General features: G+C 41.8%; 2 pseudogenes; one reads left to right on the forward strand and one right to left on the reverse strand.

Moving 5' to 3' along the window:
- The window catches only part of LOC149138680 (LRR receptor-like serine/threonine-protein kinase SIK1), an 87,516-nt pseudogene extending 70,519 nt beyond the window's left edge, over positions 1-16,997 (reverse strand).
- Positions 16,998-17,293: 296 nt separating this feature from the next.
- LOC149138681 (uncharacterized) overlaps positions 17,294-18,887 on the forward strand; it is a 40,310-nt pseudogene continuing 38,716 nt past the window's right edge.

Raw genomic sequence — 18,887 nt, forward strand, 5'->3', positions numbered from 1 at the left:
ACCTTTACTTAGGCTAATGATATGACAAATGATGAAACTTAAGAGATAGCAAGCAAATCTTGACCTCTTTGGGGAGGTTAGTGAATGATTTGGGGAATAAGAAGAAGGGGGAATTAAACATGCCTCACTTGAGCTCCTCCAAATGGAAAGCTGCCTCATAATTGTGATCTGAATAGATATAACACTTGAAAACATGAAATGGATCACATAGCTTGATTCTTCAACCACAAAACTACTTACCCAGCCTACTTACCTAGAATTTTTTCTTCTTTTTGAATGGGTGCATTTAGGCTTGCAGACCCTGATTATCTTCTTTTCTTTTGACTGCCCTCCTATCTAAATGTACCCTTATATCTTCGAAGGGCCCAGATTAAGCAGTTGGGCTCCTTAATTTCTCTACCTAGCTAGTGATCTGCCAAGCTTAAGCTGTTTGGACAGATATTCATTCTATATCTTCTAAAACATGCAATTTAAACCTAGGGAAGCCAAGATTAAGCTGTTTGGATTTCGCTTATCTGAAAAACTCTTCAAAAATGGTATGATTCTTCAAAATGGAACTTCATGGAAATATGGAACCTTGCAGCATGAAAAGATGACATATTTGGCATGTGAAACAGTCAATCATGAAATATGAAACCTATTGCAATAGGAGCGCAATAGGAGGCTAACAGTGGCTCCACTTGGGGATGGTTTTTCAGGATGAAAAGCCAGGAACAGCAGGTCAGAATGCCTTGATCTTCACTTGTTGCCGTAAACTGAAATTCTCCTTCTTCTCAATGCCTTTGACTGAATTCTTATAAGCTGATGTGCAGTATCCTTTTGAGCTGAATTGAAGAAAAATTACAGCTCTGCTTCTTGCCTTTTGGGTGCTTGTAAACATATTGAAATCTACTTGAGCACTTCTTTGGGATTATTTCAAAAAAAGAGATCTGAAATAGAGCTTTCTTTGATCTTTCCTTCAAAATTTGTTGCGTTGTTCCCTCTTATTTGCCTGCTATAAGAAAAAGTGTTGAAAATACAAATATTAATGTACAGATAGTATACAGAGGTGTGTTGCGTTCAACAAAATGGATCATGATAGTGCTTTAGCATTCGACCATTGACAGGGCCTTCTTCAACTATGCTGTCATCCAAACTCTTCAGAAAATATGTGTTGTTGCCCTGAATAGCAGATATAACAAAAGGGCCTTTCCACAAGAAATCAAACATGCCATGCTTTCCTTTGTCCTCTCTTCTTGAATCCCATCTTAAGACTTTGTTGCCTATGGAGAAATCTTCAGCCTTGGTTCCTTTGTCAAACATTTTCTTGAGCTTCTCTTGTAAAATCTGAGTTCTATCGTACACTTGCTCTCTTATTTGCTGCAAATGGATGGTTTGGTTTATTCTTCTTTGGATATCATTTGGCTCCGCCTAAATCTCTTGCAGCAATTTGATAACAGGGATTCCCAAAGAAGAGGGGAACTTGGCCTCCATGCCATAGGCTAGCTCATATGGGCTCATCCTAATGGATCTCTTGGTTGACAATCTGTCTGCCCATAGGGCATTTACAAGCTTTTTGTGCCAGTTCTTCTTGTTCTCCTCCAAGACTTTCTTAATGATGTTAATCAGACTCTTGTTGGATGATTCGGCCAAGCCATTACCTTGAGGGTAATAGGTTGTGGAGTGACCTAAGGTAATGTGGAATTTGTGGCAAAAACTGATCATTTTCTTGGATTTGAAGGCAGCAGCGTTATCTGTAATGATCTTCTCAGGACAGCCAAATCTGGACAAAATGTTGGTTTCAAGGAATTGGATGATAGTGGAGTCATTGGCTTGTCTACATGGGATGGCTTCAATCCACTTGGTAAAGTAATCTGTGGTTGTTAGAATCCACTTATGCTGGCCAGAAGAGGATGGATGGATTTCTCCAATGAAGTCAATACCCCATTGTTGAAAAGGCTTCTCGGTTGAAATGGGCTTAAGGGGCAAGGGCAGAAGCTTTCTATTGCCTTCAAAGATTTGGCATTTGTGGCACGAAACAACAAACTTTCTCACATCAGCAAACAAAGAGGGCCAATAGGAACCAGCCCTTAGTATCTTATTAGCAGTGGACTGCCAATATAAGTGCCCTCCATAGTCCCCTGCATGGAATTCTTTCATGACACTGTCAGTTTCATTCACAGTTAGACAATTCAGCAATATTCCTTCATGATTTTTCCAAAATAGGGCACTATCTAAGACACAAAACTTTGATGCTTTCATTTTTAAATATCTCTTTTTGGTTCTGGACAACCCTAGAGGAGCACACAGGTTTAACAATATAAAACATATATCAGCATACCATGGGGATTGCAAAAAAGCTTCACTAATCTGTGGAGTCGCCAACTCCTGTTTGTTGTCCAGTTGATTAATGTCTAAGGCTTGAAAATTGGTTTCGGACATCAGTTTAGCTAAACCTTGTCCCTTTATCAGCTTGGTGGGTTTTATCTCAATGTCATACTCAAGGATATTGGCAATCCATTTGCCTCTTTTGCCTTCTATGCCCTCCTGAGTTAATATGTCTTTTACAATAGCATTCGGTACATAAGCAATCACATGTGAATATAAAATGTAAATTCTAAAATCTTTGATTGCTTTAACAAGGGCATATGCTTGCTTCTCCATGATCTGGTACTTCAAGGGTGCATACCTAAGGGCCTGGCTGAAAAATGCGATTGGCTTTTTATTTCACTGATCACCTTTCTGCAAAAGGACAACAACAATAGTGTGTTCAGCTGCAAATGAGAAAATGATGAAATCTTTATCAAATTGAGGACTTGTGAGGACTGGGGCTTGAGTTAAGGCAGATTTTATGCCCTCAAAGGCTTGCTTGGCCTCTAAAGTCCATTTTACCTTGGAATCCTTCTTTAACATTTTATTTAGCATTCTTATTATCTCGACCAAGTTTGTGATAAATCTCCTTAGGAAATTGATCTTTCCCAGGAATGCTTGTAATTATTTGATGTTTCTCGGATAAGGGATTTGCAAAATGGCTTGGGTTCTTTCCGGATCTATTCTAATTCCATATTTTGAAATGATATGGCCTAGCAATTTGTCTTCTTCTAGGCCGAAGAGAGATTTCTTAGGATTTAAGGAAATGCCATATTTCCTACAGGTTAGGAACACTTGTCTCAAATGTTTTAGGTGCTCTTGATCAGATTTTGAGAAATGAGTAAGGTCATCAAGGTAAACCACTAGGAAATCATGGATTTCCTTGGCAAATGCAATTTCCATGGCCCTTTGAAAGGTAGCACCTTCATTTTTTAGTCCGAAAGGCATCTGCACATACTTAAATGTTCCCCATGGTGTTGTAAAGGCTGTCTTGTCTTGGTCATCCGGGTGAACAAGTATTTGATTAAAACCTGAAAAGCCATCTAGCAAAGAAATTCTTGAAGACCCCACTACTCTTTGTAGAATGTGGTCCATTTTTGGCAGTGGGTAGTGATCTTTAAGGGAGACTTGGTTCAGATTTCTTAAGTCCACACATAGTCTAATCTCCCCTGTTTTCTTCCTTGTGGGAACAAGATTGGATACCCATTCTGAAAATCTAATGGGTGCTATGATACCAGCTTCAAAAATTCTTTTCACTTCTTTCTCAATCAAAGGGAGAAGCACAGGATTGATTCTCCTTAGTTTCTGTTTGAAGGGATTTTGATTTGGATTTAAGGGAATGGTGTGTTGAATAAAAGAGGTGTCATAGGACTTGAGGTCCTCATAACTCCAGGCAAATACATCTTGAAACTCTTTAAATAAATCAACATATTTTGGTTTTTGATCGAGAGGAAAAGACTTGGACAGTTTAATCATTTTGGGCTTCTCTGCTGTCCCCATATTACAGTCTTCCATAGCAACGTTTAAGGGCTGCATCTTTGGCTTTTTCGGGACATCGTTTGAATCAAATATGTCTTCTAATGGAGTGAGGCCAGCAGGTAGAAAATTGTCTTTCAAATCAATCACTTCAGCCTTTGCTTCAGCTATTTCATCTAAATGCATTTGCTTCAACTCTTGCATGTTTTTCTCATAAAAAATGGTTGGGTGCGACATTTGATTTGCTGCTTCAGCTATTATAGTTTGCTCATTTTGGCTCATTTGTTGTTGTGGGTCATCCATGGCATCTTCATCAATGTTTGAGCTTGAGAATTCTTGCTGTAAGGTAAGAAAATTGTTGATTTGAGCATCATCCTCAAACACTTGCCAATCTTTGATATTGTTAGGGACAGCAGGCCTATGCTTTATCTCAGCAGTAAAGTGGTAATTGGGCTCAAAGGGTAGCTTGCAAGTGCTAGCAAAAGTAGCTAGACTATGAGCATGCATGTTATGGCTTCTAGAAATCTTAGCAAGCTTGGATTCGGTGAAGGAATTGAGTATTTCTGTGGCAGCAAACCTATAAGCTCTTAGCCTATTGTCATTAGTAACAAAGTTACCTTTCATCTGTTGAATGATCAAATCGGAGTCACCTAGAATGGCCACTTTTGCAGCTCCTAGAACTTTGAGCATTTTAAGGCCTAAAAAGAGAGCCTCATACTCTACCATGTTGTTGGTGCATTTGAAGTTTAGTCTGTAAGCATGCTCCTCTGCATGGCTGTTATGTGTATTGTGAATCCATATTCCCGCCCCTGCTCCTAGCTTATTAACAGAACCATCAAACTCTAAATACCATGTGATTTCTTGCTTGTGGTTAGTATTAAGAGTTTCAGTCATTTTAGGATTGGGTGGACCTAGGTTTTGTGCTTCATGTGGTTCTTCTTGTATTCTGGTTGCACTAATTGTTTTAACAGTTTCACGGGTATGGGCAACTGTTATAGGGAAAAGTGTATACTTAGAACTGCTTATCCCACTAAGGTGTGACAGCCGCCTTAGAAACAAACAGAGTAAAGCTACTTTCGTTTTTCCTTTATGAATTATAGATAGAGAGGAACAAAAAGACCAACCTCTGTCTTGCGCTAATATCCTGATTTGATTCCTCTCTTGCTTGATAGTCTTTCGCTACTTGTTCCCTTGCACGCCCAGCTTCACAAAGTACCTGTAAGATCACAGTAGCATAGCACTATACAAAGACGTTGATCTATAATCATAAACAATCTAGGATCAGATGTAAATTGACCATACAAATGCAGCAAACATGAATGGCACAAAAGTATGGAGGAAAACTTGAATAGATTTTATTGATAAACGAGAAAGAGCCAAGAGGAGTTACAACCAGTTGTTCTGACCCAGCATCAACCTCTCAGCAAGGAAGCCCCTCTTCACCTCATACAAAGCTTAGATCACCCAACAATCTGATGTTTGTCTCAAGAAACCAACAGCAATTCCTTACAATATGCAAAGTTCCAGCCTCTGGATCTTTGGGATGAGGGATCCATATATAGATATCTGTAATGGAGATGAGTCAGCTTATGATTTGATTAGTGTCTTCCCTCTGATAGTTCTTGCTTCCACTTGGAGATTGATGATCTCTTACTCATCCTTGGTCGAATTCAGAGAGGCAAGTGTCACAGGAGAAGTTTTTGGAAGCTTCCATTGCCTCTCCACCTCACGGAATGACACTGCCATTTTTCATTTCTCACCCATCGCACCCCATAGAAGGGCTTTTTGAAATTCAATGCACCCACACAGTGTACTTAGGTGAGATGCAACGCACTTGGCCAGTGGAGTAGCTGAAATGATCCTGTTTTGACCAATTCTGAGCAGTTTTTCATGGAGAACTTCTGGGAGAAGCTGTAATTTGTTGACCTTGTTCCTTTAGGGGTTAGAACAACACTTTTAGGGACTTAGGAGCCCTTGGTTTATGGACATTTCATGCTTGGGGTTGTAGTGCCCAAAAATGTCTATAACAGCAACCGACTCTTGATTAATGCATGTTTCTTGTTCTAAAGGCAAAGGCTTCTCATCAGTGGGAGGGCAGCTATCATCATTGAACAATATAAAGGAATCCATATCAGAATGGATTGAGTAAATGGGAAAGTTTTGGGGTTTTTCCTCACTACTTACCAAATACTTCATGAGTGTTTCTCTATACAGTCTCTTTGGTGGCCCAAAGACTAAAATAGTGGCATAGGAGAGGTCTAGTTGGAGGGATCCTTGGAGTTTAGCTCCCCAAGATCTTGATAAGAGCATGCCATACTTTGGTGGAATGTCAGCAACCACCACGTCCATTAGGATCGTTTTGTTGGTAAATTGGACTAAAGACACACAAAGGTCTTTGATTAAGCCTAAACACTTGACCTGACTAGAATCAAATGAGAATAAGTCTTTGTAGGGTCTAGTGACATCAAGGTTTAGCATCTCCATTACAGCTTTGGGCATTAGATTGTGTGAAGCACCTGAATCAAACATAGCATTGTGCAACACTTTATCATGAATGTGCAAACTGACATAAAAGGGTAGAACAGCTCCATGTCCTGATTTACCATTGACTTCAGGACCAAAAAGTCATTTAGGTTGATTATCTAAGACATTAACATCATCCCTATTCTCTGGCATTTGCAGTGATCTTTTGATTTGCTGTCTGTACACATCATGTTTGGCAAGCTCAGAGAGAGGAATATATATCTTTAATTTACCGATTTCTGCTTCTAAATCAAATGGTTTTTCTGACTGTGTTTTAGTATTGTGACTGGCAGATTTTCCATTTTCAATTGTATCTTCAGTGATCTTCTCTTGGTTATTAGTGATTTCTTGAGATTGTTCTGTTTTGGGAAGGCTTTGAGGAGTGCTATTTACATTATCTTTTCAGGGAAAGGATACAAAAGGCTGGTTATTAGAGGGTTGCATGTCAGATACATCCTCTATGGTCACTTCCTTTAATTTTGGGTCTGTTTTATTAGCAGGTTCTGTGATAGCGGCCTTGTCCTTTACTTTCTTAGGCTGCTTGGCATCCTTTGGCTTGATGGGGTCAGACACATCAATGGTTCTTGTTCTCAATTTGTATTGTTTATGGACTTCGTAGACAGTCGAATCACAACCTTGTTTGAAGTCAAATAACTCTCCAGACTTGGTCTGAAACTGATTTATATCATGGTCATCTTGGGTTAGGAATAGTTGTTGTTCACTCTTCAAACCCATCAAGTTTATTTGAGTGTCTTCTATCTGCTCACTAGATGTGGATGCTTCAGCATAGTTTTCATGAAAATGAGGTCTTATATCATGATCAGGACTTGCCCTTCCAACGTTTGGGTTTTGATTTTTTCTAAAGTTTGGATTTCTGATAGGATTGTTTTGCTGTCCTTCCCATGAGGCTTTTCTTTCAATAGTTCCCATTCTATTTTCAAAGTTTTCCATGCCTTTGATGATTACGTCCAATTTTTGCTCAAAGGCTGAAGGTTCATCTTTAAAAGTGGTTCTTCTCTCAGCTCTTGCTCTATTTCGCTTGGCAATCAGATTTGCCTCCACACTAACAGCTACATTCTGCATGTCTGCTAAGGTTTGAGGGGTTCTTTCCCTTAACTGATAAGCCATGTCTGAATCAAATCCATCAGGGAATTTGTATAAAGCAAGATCAGGTGGAGGTCTAAGGTTTTGTGGAATAGCGTTGTAAACATTGTTAAACCTGGCACAATAGTCTAAGATAGCTTCTTGAGGACCTCTTTTGATAGTGTCATACTCGGATAATATGTGCAGAGGGTACTTCTTCTTGTCCCATCTGTTAAGAAATGTTTGGTAAAGGGCCTCTAGGTCAGCTATGGAATTTGCAGCGAGTGCTCTAAACCAAGTTCTTACTTCACCTGTTAGACTTTGGACAAAGATTTTCATTCTTACACTATCATCATCTATTTCATAACTCTCAAAATAGTCCTGCATTTTCTTGGTATGTTGCAGGGTTGTGCCAGAACCAGTACCTTCAAAATATGTGATTTTGGTTTGATAATCCTGAGGCATGGCCCCTGGATTTGCAGGTAACTGTAAAGGTGCATATCTGTTAGCCATATTTACAGGGATAAGTGGAAGGGCTGGAACAGCTGGGACAACTGTAATAATAGTGGTGGTAGTGGTAGTATGCGCAGTGAATGGAGGTGTGGAAAAGGTGCTTGGAGAGGTGGATGATGAACAAGGGGAAGTATGGGTTGAACGAAACAAAACTTTAACAGGGGTTGGAAAACAGCTTGGCTGAACTGTTTGAGGACTAGAATCAGCAAACAATTCTTGTTTTTGTTTGCTAAGGTTTCTAGAGATTAAATTGGGATTTTCAAAAACAGCTGGTGGATTTGGGTCTGGATTTGACCTAGTATTATGTGTTTTCGTCTTGGGAGCCAGCTTCTAACATGTTTTTTGGAATTTTCTGACTAAGGTTCCCAGTGGAGTTGTCAATGATGTTTTTTTGGAATTTTCTGAATAAGGTACCCAGTGGAGTCACCAATGATGTTATCACTTAGGTTGTCCCTTGGCTCCTTAAGGGATACAGCCGAGGTAACCACAAACCAATCTTTCGGCTGCAGGTCCTAGCCTACCTGCAGTCAGAGAGGTCTCTCTCTTTAGAATTTAGCTTTGTTTTGGGTTGATTTTAGGCTAGTTATGGTATACAGGGTTTTGTTTTGATTTTGGTGGGAAGGATGATGTTTTCAAGCAGAGTTGAGAAGCATAGAGTGATAAGTTAAAACCATTGGGCATGGAGTCATGGATTAGGGCTTGTTGTTGTGTTTTCTTGGTCACAAGAGGAATATAGAGCAGGATAACTACACATAGAACAATATCAAGCTGGAAAAAAGATGGAATGAAGGTCAGAGATGAAAGGCAACTAAGAATCTTTCATTAGCTAACAGAGAGGGAAGGTGGATGAAAGTTTGTCTAGGAGCAGTCAAGAATTCGTAAATAACAGTCATATGTGAAAGAAACGGGGTAAACATGATCATTTAAGTATACATATTCATAACCATTTCTGAAGAAAACATATAGAAATAACAAGAACTGAGCATAGGGTGCAGTCAAGCAAAACCTAAGCTATTGTTCTTTCTTGCTATTTAGATGGTTACACAATGGTGGCATAAACATATGTAAACTGTAAATATAGGTAGGAAAACACTTATTGAGCCATGTAGTAGCATAGGAATTCCACAGTCACTCTTCAGCCATTAAATAACACAACAAACAGTCCTTCATCCAAAGCAATCCAACAGTCTTTGATTACAAAGATCTCAAAATATACAACACGAGTCTAGAATGAGGATTATCAATCAACCAACCTTTAAACAATGAATTAGGGTGGTTTATATAGAGAAAATATCCAAAAATATCTATTACAGCAGATCTTAGACAGATGTGAGGGAAATGAGTTCTTTAACCTAATCTTGTCCTGAAATTAATGCAAGAAGATATTTATTTGAGATGAGCTGGAGGCAGCTGTATCAAAATGAGTTAATATGGTGTCCTTGGTGGCTGGGTATAGTGTTTCTGCAATAACCGTGTCTTTTCTTTTATCTGCACTTCTAAGGCGGTTATGCTGCTTTTAGATGGCTTTAATGTGCACTAATCCCGATCTGATGAGATTCGAATGGCCTTTACTGCTTCTTTGACTTGGATGGAGGCCTTTAATGTTCACCTGCTTTGATATTGCCAATCTGATACTCTTTGCCGCTTCACTGATACTCTTCAATTTAATCTAGGCTTTATCTTTCCTCTGATACTCTTTTACAATTGAATCAGGCCAGTTTCTCTCCCTTGATATGCTTGAAACTGTCAAATCGCCCCCTTTCTGCCATTTCAAGGGAAAAATAGCTGCTGCAAATGCTTTTCATTGCCTCTAGAATGCTATTGGCGCTGGTCGATTGAATATGAACATACATGAAGAAATCCTGTTTCCTCCCGCGAATTTTTGGGTTTGCAGGTAGCTGAGCCATGAGAAGCCCTCCATATTGAGCATTTTTTCTTAGCGATGCGCGATTAGCGCTAAGCACTAATCGCTAATCGTGCATCGAAAACTGCCTCAGTTTCTCATTCTGGGCATCCTTTGCTGCGATTTTCGCCCTTTGTGCCTTTTTCGATGATGACGTCAGCGGTGGGTCTTGGTACGGCAGGGTGACGTGACAGTACAACAGGGTGACATGGCACAGGAGATGGTGGCGGAGTGGGGGCGGAGGTAGATGCGGTGGCAGTGACACGTAGCAGTGATGGGTTGACGCAGAGGTGACGTAGCGCTGACATGGTGCTGACGTCAGGGGGCGGAGAGACAGAAGGAGGTTTGTGGTTTTATTGGATCGCCTTCTATACGAGGGTGGTAATTGTCAGAGGGGCTCCTGTTACACAGTAATTTGTCACCATTGGTCACCGTCCCTGTTACCCCTTTCCCGTACTTTGGAGGACTCATTCCGGGACCTGTGAGCAGTGACATAACTTAAAAACACTTGCATTATGTTCCCCTAAGTATGGACTTCATGTGCCCTGAAGACACCTCCTGCAAAATATCCCTGAAAAGTTCCCTTTTTCCATTAGCGCGGGTCCACAATGTACTACCCGCGCCAATGAACGAGATCCTCAAAAGAAGGCGCGCCCATTGGCACTCTGTCTTAGAGTAACACCCGCGCCAACCAAGTTTGGAAAAGATTTTTAACAAACGCGCGCCCGGATGTTTTTTCCCTTCAAGTCATGAAGTATTTTGAGGATAAAGCTAATCTTCTAGATGTCGAGAGTCATCATCTATCCCTTACATCTATCCACAACGGCTTTTTGGAGATAATTCCAATCCATAATGGGTGTCTTGATGCATTGTATCTTCCTTCCCTTCTCCATCTATAAAAGTTTGTCCTCATGCATTTGACAAGCTAGTTTTTGAGTAGTGGTGATAGTGCTAGTAGTGATAACGCTTGTCTTGAGTGATAGTAGGAGTCTTGGAGCATAGGGAGGTTATGCTGCTAGAAGTCTGAGCTGTGTATTCATAAGCAAAGAGAGAGAAAGGTCTATTGCAAGACATTTGTAGCTGCTTGCCCAGCCAGAGGAGAGATGCAACGTCACAACTTTGGTTGTATTTTTCTCTGTTGATTATTCATTAATAAACGACTATCATTATGGTTTCGATCTTATTGTTCGTTATGATAATGTTTGATCTATATCCTTTCTGACTGATATATAGTTGTATTTAGTGGATTTTATGCTTGTATTCGCTTCGTTCTTTGCATGTGCAGGTGTCCATTCGCAGAGATCGTGAGGATCGTGACCTGCCGGAGCAAGGGAACGGGAGTATCAACTCTTCTACGACACTAGCGTTGGACTCCAGGTTGGTTCTCATAATCCACTTTCAATTTGAAACTAGGAACTTGCATGGTAGCGTTAATTGATTGTTGCTAGATCCATTTTGGGCTAGTGGGATCGCCTCTGTCCGCAGAGGGGATTTACCTCTCCAACAATTTGGCGACTCCGCTGGGGAAAGCTATTTTTTGTTTGATTCATAAACCTTGGACGGAGCCTGAAGTACGACCAGGCAGCCTTCGAAACGCTATTTCTTTGCATTAGCGGAGTAGATCAACGCCGCTTCAGTCAATCTCCGGGTTGGTTTACGAACCAAACAGCTTGGAGTTTGCCATGCACCTTGATCTCTCTTGTTTGCTTGCTTAGATGAGTTTTCTGAGCTAGATTTTTATGCTTGGTTTGCTTGTCTGTATATTTGATCTGTCTGGTTTCTGTTAGTCAAGCCGTGGACTGTTGGTCAAGCCGTGAACTGTTGGTTTTTATTTTTTTAGTCGGAAAATTTGATTAGCGCGTTTTTAGGCCTGACAGTCGCGCCAGTTGGCGCAGGTTGCACATTGACAGACCGCGCCAATCCTTAATTAGCGCAGTTTTCTTCCTGACAGTCGCGCTAACCCTATGAACTTGTTCATTTTTCTTGTTTATAGCCTCCCAAGCTTGGGTTTCCTGTTTTGTTCAATCATCTGAATGTATCAAAGTCTGTTTTGACTGGTTTTGAGTCTTTTTCTGGCAAATTATTAATTTGATTTCCTTTGATCATTACTTGGAGGTTTGTCTCGATCTTTTCACAATTTTGCATCTTTTTGCTTTTGTTTTTGCAAAAAAATTTCCCCCTCATTCGCCGGGGGGGTTAAATTGTGTATGAGTGTTAATCGCCTTTGAGTGTTTTTAGTTTATGATCTTTGGAACTCTCACCCATTTTTCTTGGTTTCCACTTGATTGGTTCTTAGATTACATTAGAATCATCGTGTGTTTGAGAATTCTCTTGCATAGATCACACTTGCATAATTAGAATTCTCATTTTCAAGATATGAATGAAAAGTGTGCATAGATTACATTTGCGTACTTTGGGTGTTTGCTAGTTTCTGTTTCGGTCTTCTCTCGATCCAGTCAACTTTTTGGATGCTCTTTTGCATCTGTTTGGTGGTTGTTGAAGCTTGTTTTTGGGATATTCGAGCAATTTAGTTTTTTTTGCTTGATTTCCATATGGCTTCGTTTTGAGCCTATATCACATGGCTCATTGAGATTTTGGAGTTTTTGAAGGATTGCCTTTCTTTTCAAAGACTTGATTGTGTCCATTGAGTGAAATTTGCTTTTTCGCTCTCTGTTATTGTTTCTCAAAATTTACTTAGTGCATTTTGCCAATAAAAGAAAAACGAACAATCTCTTTTGCGTTATATTAGTTAATGGAAATTAAAGTTTTTCGTTGTTGTTAGTGATTAATGACTTTAAAGAAAAGTTTCTTTTATTGCCATTAGCTGCATTAGAGTTATCATTGTTTGTTTTATGATCATTTTGTTTGATTGAAAGATCTCAACTCTCTCGTAGTTAGCATTCATCGAATGAAATGATATATTTTGGCATATAGTTTGCATCTAGGAAATTTTGAGCTATTACATATGGTAAGGCCTAGAAATCAAAACCTAATTAAAGATCAACCATAAAATGAACTGAATGAATCTAACAATGCATTGGAACTTAACGCACACAGTTAGAGGTCTAGGCTAGAGACGTGTTCCAGCATCATTAAACCTAGTCACTGTTGTTTCACATTATGGTTGGGTGATTCCTCCTTTTGTGACTCGATAGTGGTCTAGCACAGATTTGTGCTCCCACGTACCGTCGAGTATATGTGGAGACCCCACTAGGTTATCATCCTTTATCCACAGGAAGCCATGTCTGCTGCCTTACAAGCCGTAATGAACTGAACACAGCATTCGGGAAGATTGACTGCCGTACGGGAAGTCCTTGGTTTTCATCTGATTGCCAAGGTGTATAAGCAGTTTTACGGATTGTTTGGTAAACCTTTTGCCTAGTTCTCCAGAGTAGTCACTTTTGATCCTTTTCGGACTCCTTAAAAGAAACGGTGCCAGTGAGCGTCTTGTCACTTCGTGCTCATTAAACATTCGAAGGAGACTAGAGTCATCTTTTCGTCCTTTTCTCGACTCTTAAAACATGAAAAGGTCAAGTTCAGTTCCTTTGTCTTAAAATTTATTCGGCCATGATACACATTTACCCGGTTAGATCTTATTTGCGTTAGCTTGAGTAGGGTTCTTTCTTGTTTTCAATGGCAACCTCCCCCGATTCTACCGGCCAAGGTGTTCCCTCGGATGGAAACCCTAGTCCATTTCCTTCTTTTGGAAATGCCGGTGCTCCATATATGGCAACTTTGTCTTTGCCTGGGATAACCATCGGTTTGCTCGTATGGTTATTTTCAACCTCGGTGGTCCCGAGTGTGATGACTCCTGTTCCACCGTCTCCTCCACCCGAACAACATCATGTTGATTCCAAGGTGGACCTCTCCCCTTCTTCGCCTATTTCTGCATCCTCATCTTCTACTTCGCCTGGCGAAAGTATGGATTCAAGTAACCAGGTGGCTAAGAAGAAGAAGAAGAAGACAAAGAAGAAGAAGACTCCTAAGCGAGAGGTTAAAAGTACAACTCAAGTCGGGCCACCTTCTGCTCCTCCGTGGAAGGTCAAATTTCCTTGTAGGTTGTGCAAGGAGGACCATCTTCTTCGCGATTGTCCTGGCATTCCCAAGGTCTTAGAAGTATGGTCTCACGATCCGGCCCGCCCCTCATCGTCCTCTGAAGCTCATGGCGATGCTACACTATCAGCTGGAAATGTTAAGGGAAAAGGAAAGATTCAAATCCCCTGTAGACTTTGTGAAGCCAATCATCCTCTTCACCTTTGTCTGCTCATGGATAAAGCCTCTGTTGTCTTGGAAAGTCTTACAGCTCCCTCACCTCAACTTCCCGCTGGTTATCAACGTCTCTCTGCAGCCGCAGATCGTTCCCCTACTGACAAAGAGATCGACCAAGATTCCTCTCTTGTCTAGCCTCCTCTTCCTGAACTTGGCTCTGCCAAGCCTGTTCCAGACCAACCATTGATCGGAAAGAGTGTCGACTCGAGTTCACCACCCGTCGACCACTCTGTTTCAGAAGAGCATCATTCCCATGTTCTTCTCATCTCCTCAGATTCTCCTGAGTACGGAAATGACTCTCGTATCTCAGCTGTTCCTGAGAGTCCTTCTTCGGTCCCTTTAGAGCAGGGGGGCAATCATACGAGTCCCCCACCAAGTAGCTCAGTCATTTCCTTCGACTGGAGTCGTTTGACCACCTCCCGCCTTCCATCCCATGTGCCTTTCTGGGTTACGGTACACGCCTATAATAAGGCGATACCTGGCACTGTTTTGGATGAGGGTGCATCTGTCAGTCTTATGCCTGCCACTACTTGGCAAGCTTTGGGTTCCCCACAGCTTGTGCGAGTCGCGCCGAATCTGACGGCTTTTGATGGAGGAACTAGTCAACCATTAGGGATCCTTCCAAAGTTCCCTATTACTTTGGGAGGCAAAACCGTCTATATAGACGTATCGGTTACCCAAGGTGCTTTAGATTTCAGTCTTCTCCTTGGCCGTGACTATGTTTATGCCATGGGGGCCCTTGTCTCTTCACTTTTCCGTGTGGTTTGCTTTCCACACGATGGAAGAATTGTGACTATCGATCAATTATCGTTCGTTCGTCCACGGGTCCCTCCTGCGCAGTCATCATCCCCTCCTGGTTTTCATCCACCAGTTGCATCTGCCCCACCACAGATCAACTACGTGGCCACCTATCCCGTGCCTGTATCCAGCGATGCCACCATCGTGCACAGTGTCCTGGGGGCATTGGGTCCTGACTTCCGAGATGTTACCCTTCCACCCAGAGTGGCACTCTTGGAAGCCCTGACTTCCTATTCATTATGATGAAGTTTGGGCGGAGCATAGTTCCTTTCCTGTCTCAAGCTCCTTAAAAAATGAACCTGGATCTGGCCGAGGAAAGTTCTTTTACTTGTGTCAACCTCGCTCAAGCAATGAAACAAGAGCTCGTGTAATTCGAGTGCAATAACACTAAGGTCAACCTTCACTCCATTTTCAATGGACTGAATCTTAGGGGGCATGTACCTCGAATTGAGACACCATGTTGGGGCGCATGCCCGTTCCTTTATTCTCAAGCATAGTTTGCACGTGTGTGAGTGCTTTTAAGCTTGCATAAAAAATAAAATCATCTCCAAGCATAGTTTGCATATGTGATTATCATGTGTGTTTTCAAGCTTGTGTAAAAATAAAATATACATGTGTGTAAATACATTTCACAATGGGTCGTTTGTTACGCAACTGATACATTAGATTACATTTTGTGTCAAATATTCGCATAGCATATAACACATCATCACATGTGAAAGATCCATATAAACCATAGGCATATGTATATATATATGTGTGTCATAATGTTTGCACCGTGTGCATTACAAAACCCAAAAATAATACATGTTCTGATACATCCTCGGACAACATGTCCCTCAAAAAATATGCAGGAAAAAACCTAGGAGTCTACTCATGGTGGTGCTCATGGTAGCACGTCACCGCGCGCACCAAGCGTCTCAGCAGACGATGGATGCGGGACGGCACCCCCACCGTGTGCCTCTGATATGCGAACGGCACATCCGCCAATCTAGCATAGCCTGGAATCCCTTGGGTAAGTCCCTCGAGATTCTGCACCAGCTCTTCCCCCACGGCGCCTCTTGCCTGAGGGTCAGCTGCAGGTTGGCCCCTCCTCGCTACAGGAGACAAACTGGCTGGACGTTCTGGACCCACATCTGCATATATATATCATTGTCATCAGAACATGCATTGACAAAAAAAACACATAAAAAATACATAAAAGACAGGGGAAGATCATACCTAGCTCCTCTTCCCATTCCTCCCCCTCAGGCAGTGGGAGGTCTGGGTCCCCCATGAAGTTGGTTCCCGCATATGGCCAGTCTTCCACCATGATCAACTGGCGGCGAAGCCATATGAAGAACTCGGGCCGCGACGACATCTGTTGCCCCCCTCCTCCTCTAGGCATCAATGCTGCCCAGCGAGCCATCCTAGGCTCTCGTGGTAATGGGTCCGCTACCACAGCTCCCTGGTACTGGAATAAAGGTAATCGTTCTAGGAAGAACGATACCACAATCGATCCATATCCAAACTGTTTCACCCCCCCGCGCTTACACTTTGTAAGCTGCCTCTTGATGTTTGTAGTCACTGCTGTAGCCCAGTCAAAAATGGTGGGGCTAAGACATTCTGACGCCAGTAACAGATGGTTCTTGCTGGCCTCATGGGGCGCCTGTACCCCAGCTGCACGTGTGATGGTGAACAGTATCACCTTAAGAACCAAATCATGGATGGTGGCGATATCCACCTTGGCGCTGCTCTTCCCAAATTGTGCCTCTGGGCACATACGATCCTTTACTTCACCCATCTTCTCTCCGGAAGGCCTGCTTCCGGTCAGAATGGGGACTGCCCCTCTCCGTGACAACCCAGTAATGAAGTACACATCAGATACATCTAGTTCTAAGGTCTGATCCCGTAGCCGAAATACTTGGTCATCGACGTCCCAAGCATCCACTATGAACTGTAATAGCTCTGGTTGAGCTCGTAAATAGGAGGTGAGAAAGAATTTCTTGAGACCACAGTCTCTCAGCGCATTCATACATCCCTCATCTGCGATGGCTAAGGCATCTATGGCATCGTGCTCTCGTTCTTTCCATTCCACCGGCATTTTTGCGTGTTTCCTGCACCCACAAGGATGAATAAATCATTAATGAAGCCTTGGTAAGCTGATACACCAGACAAATTTCAAAATTAATGGGAAAATTTAAGTGAAAATTTAGGTCGCGCGGTTGGCGCGACTGTTTCTAAAACAGTCGCGCCAATGGCGCGGCACCTTTGGGTAAATCACCCCATTGGCGCGGACCCGTGCTGGATACCCGCGCCAACGGGGCGCAACCCTAAATTTTGAAATTCCCCTTGTAGAGACTCAAAACAGGAACAAAATGCATTAAAACAGGAATGAAAATGAAGCTTAAGAGAGCATCTCTTACCTGGAGCTGGCGGAATCTCAAATGGTTGCCCGGATTGGTGGCAATCGCTGCTCGAAGTTTGCACTCCAAATGGACCACTACCACTATGCCCAAGGTAAAAAGGTAAAAGTAACTTTGTTTTTACATTTTCACCACATTTATAGACTTTTTGACTCATTTTTAGGTTTAAAAAGTTATTTTTTGAATATTTTAATATATTTGTGGTCGAGAACAGGTTTTACACTTGTTTCTGGTGCTATGACAGGTCCTTTTTGCACCTTCGACGGTGGAGTGAGTTGTGTTTTATACTTTTTCAAAGGTAAAACAAGTGAAAAGATCACTATGAGGTCCGCTTTCAGCTCTTTTCTGACCGTTTAAAGACGAAAAGATTGCCGAGTTACTCCTCTTGACTCGTTAAACGCTAATAAGGGGCGGTTGTTTTAAGTTCTTTTTGTCGACTGTTAAAACATAAAAAGATTACCGGGTTTTTTGTCATTTCAGACTCGTTAATGGTTACGAAACGACGTGGTTTTGATCGTTTTTTTACTTTTTCAGGTCAAAATCACTATTTATGAAAAGTACTCCTCGATCGTAATGGTCGAGCGGTTCTTTCGAGCATTGTTTTATACTTTTTCGGGCTCGCGAGACACAACTTTACAAAAAAGGACACCATTGGAGTTTCCTTTTCTGCTGTCTTTTCAAACTCTCTAAACATGAAAAGACGCCGAGTTCTTCCTTTGTCAGACTCGTTAAAACCTGATGACATCGGATTCTGTCGAAATGATGCACCACAAGCATATGCTATCCCCATCAAGCTTGTTAAAAATAATTGGGGTACTCGCCAGAAATGGCGGGGGAAAAATGGAACCATAATTATTGTCGTGTCGGCAGTATGTCGCTCTTGAACATGGCACTTGTCTGCTTTCGTGTCTGGGTGGGGATATCTCATCTCATTTTTCACTTGCCTCCGTGGATTTGGGTAATCCTGTTTGACCTCTCATCTGCTCATTGCCTCGTCACCATGACCTCTGATCCATTGATGTCAAATACTGCCAATTCCACTATCGTGCCGCCGATATGTTCAAGAGAAGTTGACCTTTGCAGAAAAACAACCTCCCTCTGATAGCTCACATAATCCTGATTCATAACATTATCTCTCTGTCTCGTGTTGCTGATGTGGGAAACATCATAGCCCACCTTCGATCAAGATCACTTCCTATCGACTTCAGCTCATTATCCAGGAAGCTGATCTAGAGACTCCCTTCCGGTGCCTTGGAGCCTGCATGCCTCAATGGCAGGTTCTTCGTGTTCGACGTGAGGTTTTCATCATTGGCCTTCGATCGAATGATTCTACGGGTGTTCGACGCCAGATCACTAATTCGCACACCGTAGATTGTACCTATAGTACCTTGAGGGCCATTGTCATTATTGGTGGTACCTCTCGCGTCTGTTAATAGTTTTTAATATTGACTGGTAATCAGACGATGTTCATGCATGTTCGACTTTAGCTCATATATTCGCATGCTTGAACTTGTACTTTTGTTCGGGTCGAGATGGAGCGCAAGACCCTGGATTTTGTCTATTGTAAT

Source organism: Pinus tabuliformis, chromosome X (assembly GCF_031772625.1).
Source record: "Pinus tabuliformis cultivar Carrire ecotype Pingquan chromosome X, CPIR1, whole genome shotgun sequence".
NCBI lineage: Eukaryota > Viridiplantae > Streptophyta > Pinopsida > Pinales > Pinaceae > Pinus > Pinus tabuliformis.